General features: G+C 30.5%; 1 long non-coding RNA gene across 1 annotated transcript; it reads left to right on the plus strand.

Moving 5' to 3' along the window:
• Positions 1–11995: 11995 nt before the first annotated feature.
• LOC107930550 (uncharacterized) lies at positions 11996–13123 on the plus strand. Its single transcript, XR_001693036.2, has 2 exons — positions 11996–12528; positions 12850–13123. It is a non-coding gene; the product is annotated as an uncharacterized lncRNA (long non-coding RNA).
• Positions 13124–17336: the final 4213 nt, after the last annotated feature.

Below are 17336 nucleotides of genomic sequence, written 5' to 3' on the forward strand. Positions count from 1 at the left end.
TGGGAGCCCAATGGGTTTGTCAATGAATTGCTTCATCCTACCTTCAATAGAAAAAAGAAGTGTTAGGATTTGGATTTTGGAGCATTGGGCCCTAAAAATTTGTTATTTACAAAAGTTAAGAGATCTAATTATAGTTTTAAAGTCTCTTTAGGATGATGAAGTTTGGGGCTTAAATTTTATATTTTAATTTGATATAATCTAGTATTTTATTTTTGTAATGTTATTAATAGATTAAAATTAACAACATTAATCACGTATAAATCCAACCAAACATGTTAAATCAATAATAAATTTTCATTTTAATCGAATGCTTAAAATTAAAAAAAAACATAATAACATTATAAAAAGTAAAAACACCATAAGCAAATTAAAGTAAAAGGATCAAATCTCAAATTTCAACATAATAGAGAAAATAAAATCATAATTATACCCAAGAGTTAAATGATGAAAATTTAGGTTTTTTTTTTCTCTTTTCATGTAAATATATAAACATTTGAGCCGATTGAGTCTTGACTTGATTGACATGGAGATTATTATCAATGTAGGAAAACGTGAATTTAAATGCACTGAAATACTTTTTCATGTCATCAAAATCCATAATAAGATTATATTATATTTATATATATATATATATAGTTGAAGGAAAGTAGGAGTATAAATAAACGTAAGCGTTAATCAAGGTTTTAATTAACGAAAAAGGGTGTTTTCATAAAGTTGTAGTTGATGTTTAATGTCATGTCTTTCAATTGGTATTAAAAGGATAATTTTCCTTTTTTTTTCTTTGTATCCATTAATGATAATGATTATTATTTGTCTATTGTTGAAAACCCCACTAAGGAATCTATTTGCGGCTTAAGCAAGCAAATAGTTGTCATCTTTTATTGCTTTAATTTGATGGAAAAATATATATTATATATACTCTATTATTAAATCCAATTTAACACCCAAACTGACATTCTCTCACTCAAATTCTAATGTATCAATCTTTAATACAAATTTATAAGTTAGGGTTTAATTTTTTAATTTTAAAAAAATAATCGAGTCCTCAAATATTAATATTGATATTGTATTAATCATGTCATTCTGTCAAATTTGCTTCTAATTTGAACTTACTTGAAGCATTATGGATTAAATTGTAAAAACACACACTACTTTTTTTTAATAACATAATAGATCTAAACCGTCCATTAATAGATATGTAAGTGTATACATAATTTTAAATATTCTCGATTATATTAATGATTAAGTTAATTGAAGAACTTAAGTGATATAATACTAATATTTTAAGGAGTGAATTAAATTATTATTAAAATTAAAATGTGAAATTAACCCATATGATTAAAAAAAATTAATTTACATGCAACGAGTTAATTAAATTAGAATTATCTTGAGGGGTTCAAAAGTGAAAAAGAAAGACAATAACCCAAGGTAGGGTCCTTCTAATGGGCGGCAGGTAAGATTATACTAAAAGGAAAAAGGGAGCAAAAGTAGAGGCGGGCGAAAATCATGTCGCCAACCGATCAAGCCCCCACTTAATTTCTTGTCATATAAAACGTGTTGCGAAACAATGATCCGATCGAGTCAGGTCGGATCGGATCCAACTATGGTTGTTTATTTTATTTTTTAATTATACGATTAGAGATTCTATATTTTATTTATTAAATTAAATCTTCTTAGTATTTATGTTTTCGAAAATCACCCGTCAATTAAAAAATATTAAAAATCTATTTTTCATAAGAAATGAATTATATTAGTATAAGGGTATTATTGTCTTTTTCACCTTTTTAAAGTTTACCGTTTATGAAATTGAATTGGTATAGATTAATTGAATTAAAAATTTTATTGAATTGGATTATTTTATATTTTTTAATAAATTGTTAAATAATTGATTTAATTAAATTATACAAATCGATTAAATTGAGAATTGATTATCTACTCAGTTCGACCATTATAAAAACATGAATTATAATAATGTAATTGCTATAATCTAATATTTTTTATTTAAATAGATATTTAATATTTTTAATTCCTAAGTGTAAAGTTTAAAAACTTTACTCTTATTACATCAAATAATTATTTTCAAAATTTTATTATAATAATATTTTATCCGGTCAATATAACAAACGACAAACCAAAATGACAAACAAAGTTGAAGTATTCCTTTCCTTTAACAAACTTTCTATACCCAATTACTACAGTTTTTGCATTTTTGAAGGGACACTTTCGTCATTTAGTGAAAAAAATTATAAAATTAAAAATAATTCTAAAATGAATTGTGCCTTTTAACCTTTTTAAGCTCTTTTTTATTTGAATGTGGAAAAAAGTTAATTGTTATCACTTAGACTTGATTATGGGTTAGGTTGTCCAAAATATGAGAGGGTTTAAATAAAAATATAAGTTTGAAAAATGGGTTTGGATAAAAAATAAGGTCTATTTAGAAAATGGATCGTGATTCAGGTAAGCTTTTTTTGACCCGATCCAACTCGAATTTGCAAAAAAAAAAACTACTACTGTTTTGCTGTCATTTCACTACTGTGTTACTACTATTTTGTTGTTATTATTAGGATATTGTATAACTCTTATTTTATTATTAATTGTAACACCCCTAACCCGTATCTGTCACCGAAACGGGGTTATAGAGCATTACCGAAGTTTACAGATAAATTACAATTAATTCATATATTTTACTATTCATATTCGAAGCATTTCATGATTCAATCATGTTGTCCCTTATATGGACTCTTGAGATCCAATTTATATATTAGAAACAAGTCGGGACTAAATAAAAAACTCAGAAAATTTTTCGCAAAATTTGAAAAAATTTCCTAGATGTAAGGCACACACAGCCAAGTGACACGCCCGTGTTTCAGGCCATGTGGGCATTCAATGTGAGGCACGCTGCTATGTCCCAGCCCGTGTCCATACCTGTGTAACTCTCTAACTTGAGTCACACGGCCAGCCACACGCCCGTGTGCTAGGCCGTGTGGACAATTTAATTTTAAAAAATTAGGTGCAGGATTTACACGGTCAAGACACACGTTCGTGTGCTAGACCTTGTGTCACACACGACAGAGACACACGCCCGTGTCTCTGCCTGTATAATCTTTGAGCATTCTGTTTCTTAATTTTTAAGATGCAGGGGACACCCGTGTGTCACACATGGCCAAACCACACGCTCGTGTGCATGACCGTGTGTCACACATGGTTGAGACACACGCCCATATGGACAAAAATAGGTCATTTTCAATGCCATTTTTCTCACCCAAATTGTCATCCACCTACATGAACATATAAGCATATATACCAACCAATTCAAGACATTAAAACCAAGCCAACATTAACATTATACATGATATGTCATCACCTATATTCAAACTTACCTTTTTAAAAGACATATAGGTTTACCATCATTCAATCTAACCATGCCAAACACACATATATTAATTCACTAAATATATCATCACTAGCCATTCCAATGGCTAGATTACAAACAACCATTTACATGCAAACATTGGCTAAGTTAGTCTATACATGCCATTATACCAAAATAAGTTTGCTATTTATACCAAAACGAGCCATTATACCAAAATAAGTTTGCTATTTATACCAAAACGAGCTGAAGGATAGTGTGATGATGTTCTGATTGATTCCAACCTTTACGAGCTTCTGAACACTATAAAACATATAAAAGAAAATCGAGTAAGCATTTCAAATGCTTAGTAAATTCGTATAACAGGAATTTAACTTACCATATATTTTTATTTAAGATAACCAAACAAAAATGCATCCAAGCAATTTGGTTAATAGCGTAAAACACACAACTTCACCAATCATGTTAGTCAAGTAATTCACATAATACCAAGAACATAGATGAGCTCATCATTTAATGATTTTCATATACATATGCTTTACATATCATTTTTCCATATTACATGTGCATTTTCATGACAAATCATTTCAAGTTCAATTTAGCCATGTCAGAACTTTACTCGTTAAATTTATTTAAAATATCGATGGATACGCTCATGTAGTACACTTAAAGTGTACAAAACTGAAATCCATCAATTCATATCCAAGGATACCCAATTAGGGCTTATAATCAGAAAACACTCTCTCGAGCCATATAACAGGATGCTCATGTGAGCCATGTAACAAGAAGCATATCCGGGCTATAACAGGAAACTCATAAGAGTTTTAAAACAGGAAGCTCATTGAGCTTAACAGGTAACTCCGAAGAGTTATTATCAGGGAGCTCTGGATAGCTATATAGTAGGATGTTCAAGCAAGCCATGTTAGGAAGCTCAGAAAGAGCCTATATCAGGATTCTCATAAAGAGTTGCATTTGTGTCCACAATATATGCAGGATCACAATCGATCATATAACAGGACGCTCACAAAAAGCTGCGATAATCCGCAACACATGCAAGATCACTATCGATTAAGATGTTCGCAGGAACCATATAACAGGAAGCTCGAGAGGGCTTATAACAGGATGCTCGTAAGAGCTATGGTGTGTCTGCAACATATGCTAGATTACAACCAATTGGGAAACTTGTATCCAACGAACTTCATTTATTCCAACGGGACTTATCATTTTTCGGGCATTATCAGATATGTATTCAATTTTCATATGCATGACAACTACATAATTATCATACACCACATTCAATTCAAACATATAAATGTACAAAATTAGTTACACAAACTTACCTCTTCACTTGTTCGTATATGGAAATTTACTAATTCGACACTTTTTTCTTTTCCTCGATCTAACTTTGTATTTGAGTTATCCGGATCTATATAAATAAATTTAACGTCAATTTAATACATTTCATATTCAATTTAATTCAATTCGCATCCTAGGAAAAATTACCATCTTGCCCTTATACTTTTTGTAAATGACAATTTTGTCCCCAGGCTCGAAAAATGGAATTTATGCAATTTAATTCTTATTACAAGCCTAACCAATTTTTACATATAACATTTACAGCACATATATTTCATAAAAATAAAAAATTTTCCATGAATTTTACATCTTTACAATTTAGTCCCTAAGTCACAATTTCATGAAAAATCACTTTACAAAAGTTGTTTATCTATCAATAACCTTTCATTTTCTACCATAAATTTCAAATTTTTAGCATATTCATCCATGGAAAAATTTCAATAATTTAATATCTTTTCAAATTGATTCCCAAAATAGATAGATTAGGTTATTCCAATCTCAAAAATATAAAAATTACTAAAAATGGGACAAGATTACTTACCCAATTAAGCTTGCTTGATTTTGTTTCTCTTTCCTAGGGTCTCCATACAATTTGGAGAAGAATATGATATAAAATGATGATATTAGTTATTTATTTAATTTATCAACTTTTATTTATTTCAATTTCTAATTTAGTCATTTTCTTTTTCTAATTTTCCATGGATGAATCATTAAAAATATCTACTAACTTTCCTTAATGGTCTGATTACCATATAAGGACCTCAAATTTTGAATTTCATAGCTATTTAATCCTTCTAGCTACTAGAATTCAACTTTTGCACTATATGCAAGTTGGTCCTTTCTTTCTAATTAAACACAAAATCAGTAAAATTTTCTTATTGAAATTTTCATACGTCTTTCCTATCATGATGCAGACGATGCAATAAAAATAAAATAATTTTTTTGACTCGAATTTGTGGTCCCGAAACCACTGTTCCGATTTCACTGAAAACGAGCTATTACATTAATTTTGCTACTATTTTAAAGGCATTTGTTTGTGAAGTTGCATCTATCTTAGTGTTATTTAAGTATAAATACTTTTTTTAATTTAATTTCAATTTGTTGGGAAATATTTATTTTAATATTTTTAGTGTATTTGATATATTATATTTTTTAAAAAATTTATATAAAAAATAATAATATTTTTTAATACAAGTGGGTCGGGCTTGGGAAAAATTTCGATTAACTTTAACATGTTTTCACTAAGTTGAGGTTCAATCGTAAGATACCTTTATTTATGCAATTGATTTCCAAGATGATCAAAATCTAGAATATTTAAAAAATGTGGGGAAATTGTTAGAACATTTTCAATATATATAATGTTTCAATAGTTGCGAATGAAAAGCTATAAGCAACTAAAAATTATGTCAGTTGATTATTAACAAATAGTTATAATTATTCAAGTTGTGTTTATTGCTAAAGATAGGGCTATCATTTAGATAGTTATGTCTCTATGAACAGATATGAGACATCTTATAAATAGGAGTGAAATTTCATTTGTATGATACACCCAAAAACATAGAAACAAAGTTTTTTTTTTAATTTTTTTATTTCTCCCACTATCTTTTATATTCCTAGATTGTTCTATAAAGAATTATTGTAAAAATTCTTTATAGAAATTGATATCCTTGCTATGCTCTGCTCAATGTTCAGTGGACTGTTTCCGTCAGTCCAAAACATAGATAGTCATTGGACTTTATTGTATCATTGAGGTTCAATTGCTAGTAACTCTTTTTCACATCACAATATAGATGAGGCAAATAGAATCTTAAAGAAAGTGACGTTGATATATAACTTGAAGCATTTATTAATTTATCATAACTTTATTTTAGCCACATACACCAACACCACTTTGATGGAAAATCTTTCTGAGAGACATCACAAGACCTTGCACATTGGTTTAGCATTCGAGTACTCCTTATCAAAAGAAAAGGCTTGGTTATATATATCACATAGTTTATTCTATTAAATTAGAAATTATCTTTTCATTTGACATTCTCATATTTTTAAACATCGATGTTACTATTTGAAGTTTCGATTATTTCATAAAAACAGTGCCATAATGTGATGTTTTGGGATTGGTTCAAGCCTCATGAGAAAAAACCTCACTCTTGGAGATGCACTTAAGTACCCGAAGATCTTTATATGTTCGTCTTTAGTAGTTCTTGCATAAAAAACAAAATGAATAAACAAATATATACTCATTGATAACCTAATATTTAACTAATATCAAGTTGTATTATAGGCACAAATAAATTTTCGAGCCACTTTCTCAATTTCATCATAGTTTCCTTTTAGAATAGACTACTTATAAGAATATTGCTTTTGCCAAAGTAACACCTCTTGCAATTGAAACCTTCTTAGCTTCTAACTATTCAAGCTTTTCCTGACCTTTTCAAGGATAAATTTGACAATATATCTAAACGCTAAAAACTTTACTCAAATACATAGTTTTATTAATGGTAAAATCCAATTAAAATATATTTCGATTTAAAGATTCAATTGAAATATTTTAATATTTAAAATAAATTTTAAATTTAACTAATAACTTAATATGTGTAATCTGTAAAAAAATATTTCTGATCAAATCATACATAGCAATATACTAGATCCTTTAATTCTTCTAGAAGTTTATCTAAAAGATTGACGATATAACTAGGAAGACATTTTATATACCATACATGAGCTATTAGACATGTTAGCTTTATGTATCCTATTTAATATCTATGTATTCAAGAATCAAAAAATTCAACATTACATTGTTCACAAAATTTAGGGCCTCCTTTTCATTTCCATTTACTCTATAATTTCTATAAGTGCAAATTTATAACAGTCTGTTTTTTGGTCAAATCGAAACATGGTTTTGGGACCATAAATCTAAATTAAAAATAATTATTTTATTATTATTTTAATGTCTACAGCATGATAGTATGTTTGTGTTAAATTTTCGTTACGAAATTTTATCATTTGAATGGTTAATTTGGTAAAAAGGACTAAATCGCGTAAAGTGTAAAATTTGAGTTCTATTAGCTAAAGGTGTCTAATAGGTATGAAATTTTAAATTAGAGGTCCTTATGTGGTAATTAACCCATTATTTTTATGAGTGGACAAGTATGGCCATTAATTAGGTGATTTAATAGTTTATTATTAAGGTTAATTTGGTAATTAGATAATTAAGTGATAAATTAATAAAACAAAAGGCATTTGATGCATTCATCTTCTCCTAGCAGAATATTAGGGTGGAAAAAGCCATTAAAATAGCTTGAAGCTTTCGGTCATTTGCTAGCTCAATTGTAAGTTCGTTTTGTCCCGTTTTTAATGATTTCTATGTTTTTTGAGATCGTTGCAGCTTAATCTAGCTAGCCCAGGGACTAATTTGCAAAATTTTTAAAGGTTTAGGGTTTTTACATTGATGAATATAGATATATTTTGATGTTTGATGATAGAAAATGTATGTTTGTTGTTAGATAAACAACATTTGTTAAGTGATTTTTGGTAAAATATTCAATTAGGGATTAAATTGTGAAATGTTGATATTTTGTGGTTAAATTGTGAAATAAATGAAAAATATGGATTGTTAGGGGTCTAGTTGAAATTTGGATAGCATAGGTTTTGGTTGAATTGCATGAATTTATGATTTTATGAAATAAGGACTAAATTGTAAAAATGTTGAACTGTTAGCTGCAAAAATATAAAAGGTCTAAATGTGTGTTTTTTGATTAAATTGAATAGAGATATTATTAAATAATTTAATTTTGATTATATTTAGATCAAGAAAGGTGAAATACGAATTTAGATCGGGGAAAGAATAATGTTTTAGATTAATCGACTTAATTCGCCGTTTTTACATTCGAGGTAAGTTCGTATGTGTTAAACATTATTATACTTGTGTTTTAATGCTTTGATATTATATAAATTGTAAATACGACACTGCGAACATATTCAATGATGATTCGACAAGTGAGAAAGTCCCGATTGAATCTTAGGAATAGATTAGGATACGAATGACATGCCATTAGGGGTTATGTAATTTGGGTGCTGGTCTGTACGTTCTACTAGTGGCTAAGTTATTCAACATGTTTTGCGGATACTCGTCAGCTTGTGTGAGCAGCACCGTGTAGTTTTGTCATGACCGTCAGCTTGTGTGAGCAGGCCTGTTGATAGCTCTAGTGTGAGCATTATATGTGATACGAGATTGAGATAGCTTCAACTATGTATGTGGCAGTTAAGGTGCGAGATTCCCATGTATCTGATAGTATTCTGAATGGTTCAACGGGTATGTCAAAGTTGTAGATACGTATGAGTTTGATACGGGATGTTATAGGTATGTACATAAACCGAGCAATACATTGAAATAAGGAAAATTATGAAAGTTACATTTAACTTTGTGAATACAAATGTGGTAGGTTGGTCATTTATTGTAAGCTATGTTATGCTATGTTTAATGTGTTTAATTTAAGCATATATGATGAGTTGATTTAAATGCTATATGAACTTACTAAGTTTTATAGCTTACTTTGTTTATTTTTCATGTTTTATAGTGAAATCAAAGCTAACTCGGATTCGGGATTGTCGGAGACTTCATCACACTATACTACTATCACTTTGGTACTTTTGAACTTAAGTATTTTGAGTATATGGCATGTATAGGAGTTATGGCCATTTTGATATATAGTTTGAAAATGAATTTGGTCATTTGAAATGGCTAGTAAATGTTAATGTTTTGGTTTTGTTTATATAGCCATGAGAGTTGGCTTAATTTGGTTGGATTGGTTGTGTTTTCATATGTACATATTGTTTTGGTTATGTGTTAATGATGGGTATGTAATGCTTGATGATATTTGGTAATTAGGGGTACCAAATGGTTGTGAATTGAATTTGGTATGTTTGTGAGATTAGGATAAATGATGCATGGTGGAAAGTGATTGTATTGTTTATTTGAGATTATGAGATTTGGTATAAATTGAATAGCATATTGTGGTATTGATATGTTTGATATTGGTTGATATTGAAATAGTATAATTGATGCTTAAATGAGGTTGGTTGAATGCCTTTTTATGCCATGTTTTGATGTCTAATGGATTGTTTTAGGTATGTGTAAAGTTGGGTGGAAAATTGGCTTGGTAAATAGCCTATTTTTGTCCACAGGGATAGAGACACGGGTGTGTGTCTCAACCGTGTGTGACACACGGTCAGATTGCATGGTCGTGTGTCCCCTGGTGTTGAAATTGAGATCAAGTTAGTATGTTCCACACGACCCAGATACGGGCATGTGTCTTGGCTGTGTGGCATAAGTTAGTATACTCTATAGGTTTGGCACGGCCTAGCACACGACCTGGCACACAGACGTGTGTGGCCATTTTTAGGGCACACGGGCTAGCCACACAGGCGTGTGTGTTGACCGTATGACCCAAGTCAGAGAGTTACACAGGGTCAGACACGAGTTGGGACACAGCCATGTGCTCTCAATTCTAATGTCCACAAGGCCTGTGACACGAGCGTAAAAATTTCTAAGTCTCGTAAAAATTTCTTGAGCTATCGGTTTAGTCCCGAACCACTTATAAAGCATGTTTAGGGTCTCGTAGGCTCGTATTAAGGACAATGTGATTGAGTTTGAATGATGACTACATGAATTTTGAAAATGTATGTGAAATGTGTTGAAATCATTTTTTATTTTTGGAAAAAAAAACGGGGATCGACTTTTAAAACCAAATGTGGAGTCGCCACCAATCTTTTTGTTTAGGTGTGATTGGATCACCTAATAAAACATTTTGTTTCACTTAAAACAATTTTGGTCTATGTAAATTTAAAAATGGGTTCGGGAGCCGGTTACGTATGAGAAAGGTCTAGCACCTTCACTACGCCCAAAAACTGGTACAAGATTGATTAATTGCTGTCCTTATGTCTAGGGTTTTTAAAAAAATTTGAAATGTGGTTCCTTTTTGCAACGTTTGGGTAGTCTAAGCCGGTCGTCAAAGCTTTCTCATTTCAAAGGTATAAAGCATCACATCCAACACGATAGGACATGATCCTTTATACTTTTAAGAACACGATTGAGTTTTGGCTTCCAAAAGCTCTTAGGTCAAAAATTACAAAAGGATGTCCAAATATTTAGTTCAACGAAAAAAATCGAAACCCAACACTGTAGGGCATGATTTCTCGAATCACTAAATACTGAACATTGCCTTATTTTAAGATTTTTAAAAAGATATGTAAACTAGCTCAAAACATATTAATTTTACTTGAAATAGAATGAAATAATTGATTTTCAAGAGTTGGAAATTACCAAGCAACGTTTGTAAACAAAAAGTGAAATAATAAGTATGGGATAACATGCACAAATAAAGTACAACACTTGCCGAATGAAGATAATATAATCTTATTTAACCTACTAACAAAACAAACAATTAAATATAATTAATCCAAGAAAAATGATATTAAATTTTCAAGCATGGATGGAGAACAATTAAAATTACAATGAAGAAAATAAATACAACAATAATGTATACGGCATAATATAAAATAATCAATGCAAAATGTATAAAATAGAAATTAGATGCCAATGTGATATAAGACAATTTTAAAATAATGATGAATTGATGAACACATAATATACATAATATATGGATTGTTGAATTAATGAATTTGAAATAACTTGTAAATAAAAACTAGGGATATATAATTATTAAAAAAATATTATAGAGTGAAAATATTTGAATCAAATAATATGCAAAATGTTAAAAAATATTTATTTAAAATTGACAATGTACATACAAATAAGGAAAACTTTATTAATACATAAAAATTTGAAATGATAATAAAAATATATATATACTAAAATGTAATCTTATGAAATAAATTATATGCATAATAGGTTTTAAAAAACATATATATATATGCATAAATATATTTAGAAGAAGCTATATGTAAAAATAACATGAATTTAATAATATATATAGAGTAAAATTAATTTTAATATAAATATTATATGTATATTAATAAATGAGTAATTTAAATCAAATATTATACAAAATTTTAAAACAATATGATATATAAAAGGTGACTTTAAAATAATAATTTAAAAATAAAACAAAGCAAACTATTAAAGTAATTTAAAATGTATTAAAAAATAAGAGTTGAATACTAAATGAATATGAAAAAAATAATGAATTATACAAATTGAAATGAAAAAAAAACTTAATTGAAATAAAATTAAACTAACAGGGATAATTAATAAATAAAATAAATCATTGAAACAGAACCAAGGACCAAAGCTCAATGCGCACAAATACGCGAGGATTGAAAAGGTAAATATTCCAAATATCAAAATGTAACGTTTAAGCGCGAATCCAGTTGAATTGTCGCACAAATTCTGGGGAAAATTAAAAAAAAAGGAAATCTGAAGTAAGTCTGATCGCATGCTAATGCGAAAGGAAGGGACCAATCATGCAAATTGACCATTTACAACAAAAGGGCGCGGATCCGACCTGCTGATCGGATATATGCGCGGATCCCTTTCTCTATGAAACGACACCGTTTCGCTTGCCATTAAAAACTAAAAAAACGATTGAATGGCACTTTGCCATTTTTTGCTGAAACTAATCCTTAACCCCCCTTTTCTCCTATTTTTCACATTGGCCGACCTTAACCTTTCCCCTGAACGCTGATCCATCTCCATAACGACGACAAGCCTTTCGATTGCTTAGCCTTAGGTTCCCTCTACGCCTTGACTTCGGCAAAGCAAAAGGAAACCATGGCATTTGGTAAGGAACCTCTTTAATTTTTTTTACTTTCTAAGGCTTTAAAACTATAACGAAAAAAATAAAGGAAATAGAATCCAAAAGGAAGCATAAAATCCAGAAAAGTTGAATCTAAAATCACCTTTTAAGAACTGATTTTGGATTACTCTCTATTTTTCTACAATATGCGTATGTATTTCTTTTTTTAAAAGAGATCCCTTTTACATTCGATTTCACTGGCTTTTATAGCCGAAAAAAATAATAATTAAAAATACAAAAATGTTCCCTTAGATCTATTTGTTGTCAATCTGCTGTGAGTTGTTTTCTATTATTTTCTTCTCGCAGGTTCGATTGTACGGAGGAGAACGCTCGTGGGGATGACGTGGAGGAGGCTCGGAGGCTCTGCGGAACCGCTCGTGGGAGCCCGACTCCCTGGCGCTGTTCTGGCATGTTCCAGAAGCTTCCGGTGCACGTAAACTTGTTGGCTTAGGGTTTCTTGAGTGTTTTTCCATTTTGAGCCGGGATTTGGGTTAGGGGTTTATTTTATTTTGGGCTAAATAATTGGGCTTGTAACAGAGACATTGGTCTTAATTATTTTAGTTTTATTATTTTAGTTTTATTTTGGTTTTGGTTCTGGTGCAAGCCCGGGTAGATTTGGGCCTATATAAAATGAATGTTTAATTGTTTTATAAATTTGGTAATGCTTTGTAACCCTAGTCTGGCGTTGAATATGGGTGAGGGGTGTCACAAAATTCTACTTTTTATAAGTCCAAAAATTCTTTCACAAAATAATTCATCCTTTTCCGATTTATTGGTTTTGTAATGTAAAGTATAGAGTTTTGTCAACTCTCCATCATTTTTTCCATTAGGCAAGATTTTCTTACCCCAAACACTTATTTGTTGGGAAGCAGACCTGTAACAACCCGTATTCAGTGAAATCAGAACAGTGGTTTCGGAACCACAAATCCAAGTCCGGAAGAAAAAGTATTTTAATATTATTGCATAGTCTGCATAATGATAGAAATATCGTATGGAAATTTCGTTAAGAAAATTTTATCGATTTCATGTTTAATTTGATGAAAAGGACCAAATTTCATAAAGTGCAAAAGTTGGATTCTAATAGCTAAAGGGATCAAATAGCTATGAAATTCAAAACTAGAGGTCCTTATATGAAAAATAAACCATTTAGAAGAGTTAGTAGATAAGTATGTTTAGTCATTTATAGAAAATAAATAAAATGACTAGATTGGAAAGAGAAAAGATATAAGATGATAAATAATAAAAGAATTGAAAATATCATCATTCTATCATCTTTCCTAAAATTAAAGACATGAAAACCCTAGTTATGGGTGAAGAGTTCCAGCAAACTATTTTGGCTTGATTAGATATGAATTCTTGTCCCGTTTTTAGTAATTTTCATATTTATAGATTGTAATATCTTAATTTTGTTATCTCAGGGATTAATTTGTAAAGTTATCAAAGTACTAAAGTTTTTCCATGGATGATTATGCATGAACTATGAAGTTTTGTGGTAGAAATTGAAAGGTTGTTGATAGATAAACAACTTTTGTAAAAGGAAATTTTGATGAAATTGTGATTTAGGGATTAAATTGAAAAGATGTAAAATTTATGGAAAAAATTCTAAATTTTGTGAGATACATGAATTTCATGGAATAAATATTAAATTGCATAAATTTCATTTTTTGAGCCTAGGGACGAAATTAGAATTAATTAAAAGTATAGGGGCAAAATGATAATTTTGCCTAAGATGTGAATTGGATTAAATTGAATATGAATTGTACTAAATTGATGTTAAATTTATTCTTATAGATCAGGATAGACCAAATACAGAGTTAGAACGAGGAAAAGAAAAAGCATAAGATTAGTAGATTACAAATCCATGAAACACTTGTCGAGGTAAGTTCGTGTAACTAAATTGTATGTTTATATTTTTGAATTGAATGTTGTGTATGTGAATTGTGTAAATTTCCATGTATGAAAATTAATCGCATATCCAACAATGTTCGACAAGTATAAAGTCTCGAGTGTACAAATAAAAATTCAATGGATACAGGATTCCCTAATTGGTTGTGGTCCTGCATGTGTTGCAGACACACCATAACTCGAAAGAGCGTCCCGTTATTAGCTCTTATGAGCATTTCGATATTTGGCTTTTACGAGCTTCCCGTTACATAGTTCAGTGAGCTTCCCATTAATAGCTCTTCGGAGCATCCCGATTAGTTGTGATCTTGCATATGTTGTGGACACACCGCAGCTCTTATGAGCGTCCCGATATATTGCTCTTTGGAGTTTTCCGTTTAAAGGCTTTTCATGAGCATCTCGATTAATGACTTTCCGGAGCTTCCCGATATTGCTCGCTTGAACTTCCTGTTACATGGCTCACTTGAGTTTCCTATAATATGGCTCGAAAGAGCTTCCTGTTTACATGTTTGCATGAGCATTCATGTACATGAATTGATGGATTACAGTTTTGTACACATTGTGTGTACTACCCGTGTATCCATCGATATTTTCAATAATTCAACGGACAAAATCTTGACATGAGAAAATATGAGTTCAAAATGAATTATTACCCGTATATATACCTAAAATACATGAAAGTGATGATATTTGACAAATTGAAATATGGGATGAAAGATACATGTGTATGAAATTTGCTCGATGGCTATGTACATTTATGAATATGAATTGTTACATGAATTTCATGACTAACATGCTTGATAAGGATATGTGCTAGGGTTTTTGGTCAATTTGCTTAAGTATGCCTTGTATGTTTACTTTAATTGTAATTAAATGGTAAGTTAACTTCCCGTTATACGAACTTATTAAGCATTAAATGCTTACTCTGTTTTATTTTCTCTATCTTATAGTACCCTGAAGCTCGTAAAGGTTGAAAGCTGGTCAGAGCTACATCACACTATCTATCGGCCCATTTCGATATATATATAGATAATTAATTTTGGTTATAATGGCATGTATAGATTAATTAACCAAATGTTGGCATGTAATGTTTTGGTTGTAACTAGCCATTGGAATGGCTCGTGATAGGCATGGTTTTGATGTGTATATAAGAGGTTATATCATGTTTGATGTTAGTGTTTGGTATAGTTGATTGATAGCATTTTTATAGATAAGTTGGTTGCTTGGATTTATGAAGTGATATTACATGCATAAGACATGGTTTTAGCTTGATTTGAATGTTTTGTATTGGCTGGTGAACGTGTAAAAATGTTGATGTATGTTGAAAGAAAAAATGGGTGAGAAATGGGGCTTGGAAAATGACCTATTTTCGTCCACACGGACAGAGACACGGGCATGTGTCTCAGCAGTGTGTGACACACAGGCTAGCACATAGGCATGTGATCTGGCTGTATGTCCCTTGCATCTTAAAATTAAGAAACAAAATGCTCAAAATTATCCACATTGGCGTGTGGTTTGGCCTTGTGACTCCTGTACCTTATTAATGCAAGTCAGTATGCTCACACGGCCTAGCGCACGGGCGTGTGGCTTAGCCGTGTGACCCAAGTCAGAGAGTTACACGGGTATGAACATTGGTTGGGACATGACCGTGTGTCCATATTTCGAATACCCACACGGCCTGAGACACGGGTGTGTCTCTTGACCATGTGTGACACACGACCTGGCCACACAAGCGTGTGTCCCCTGCACCTAGAAAAATTTTGCGAAAAATTCTCTGAGTACCCAGATTAGTCCCGACTTATTTCTATTGCGTATTTTGGGCCCTGAGGGCTACATAAGGGACAATATGATTGATTATGATTGATTATGATTGATTTCTGATATGAATGAAAAATGATATAAAAAGTTTGTTCTTGATCTGTAAACTTCGGTAATGCTCCGTAACCCTGTTTTGGTGACAAATATGGGTTAAGGGTGTTACAAGGCCTGATCATGGGTCAGGTCAAGTCGATGTAAAATTTTAGTCTCGAACTCAGCCCAAAAAATAGGCCTAAAATTTTGTCAAAGCTTGGTCCAGATTAAAAATGCTAAACTCGAGTCCTATTCGTATTAACTTTTTATATTATTTTTATATAAAAATAAAATTAAAAAATATAATACATGAAATACACTAAAAACATTAAAAATAAATGTTTTCCAACAAATTGAAAATACATTACAAAAAAAAGTATTTATACTTAAATAATACGAAGATAGTTGTTGTAACTTAGCAAGCAAATACCTCTAAAATAGTAGCAAAATTAACAATAAAACAAAAGTTATATAATATCCAAACAATAACAACAAAATAGTAACAACATAATAGCAAAATGATGGTAAAATAATAGTAGAAAAAAAAGTTAAGCTGATTCGGGCCAGACCCAAGCAAAAAATTCTACCCGAGACTAGACCCGTTTAGAAAGTGAGTCTTATTTTTTATCCAAATCTATTTTTCAAACTTATATTTTTTCTAAAACTCTCTCACTTTTCATACCTGAATAGGTCGTCTGGTCTATGATTAGGTTTATTAGGGAGAAACTAATCCAATTCAAAGTTTTCTTAATATTATATAGTTAGAGGGTTAATACTTACACATACGATAAAAATGTAACCACACTATATCCAATTGGATGCGTTTTCCTCTCTCTCCAAAATCAACCAGATCTTAATTAAGTTTTAAAATTGGAATTGATGCCTAATTTAGCTATATCCAACAACAACAAAAATGATCCAAATAAAAACTTTTCACTTGCACTCGGGGAGTTGTTATTATTACATTATTAATGTACGACATTACGAATGCGATGCTGTCAGAAAGCTGGAAAAGAAAAATCTGATACGAAAATAGCCCT

Source organism: Gossypium hirsutum, chromosome A06, assembly GCF_007990345.1.
Source record: "Gossypium hirsutum isolate 1008001.06 chromosome A06, Gossypium_hirsutum_v2.1, whole genome shotgun sequence".
Lineage (NCBI taxonomy): Eukaryota > Viridiplantae > Streptophyta > Magnoliopsida > Malvales > Malvaceae > Gossypium > Gossypium hirsutum.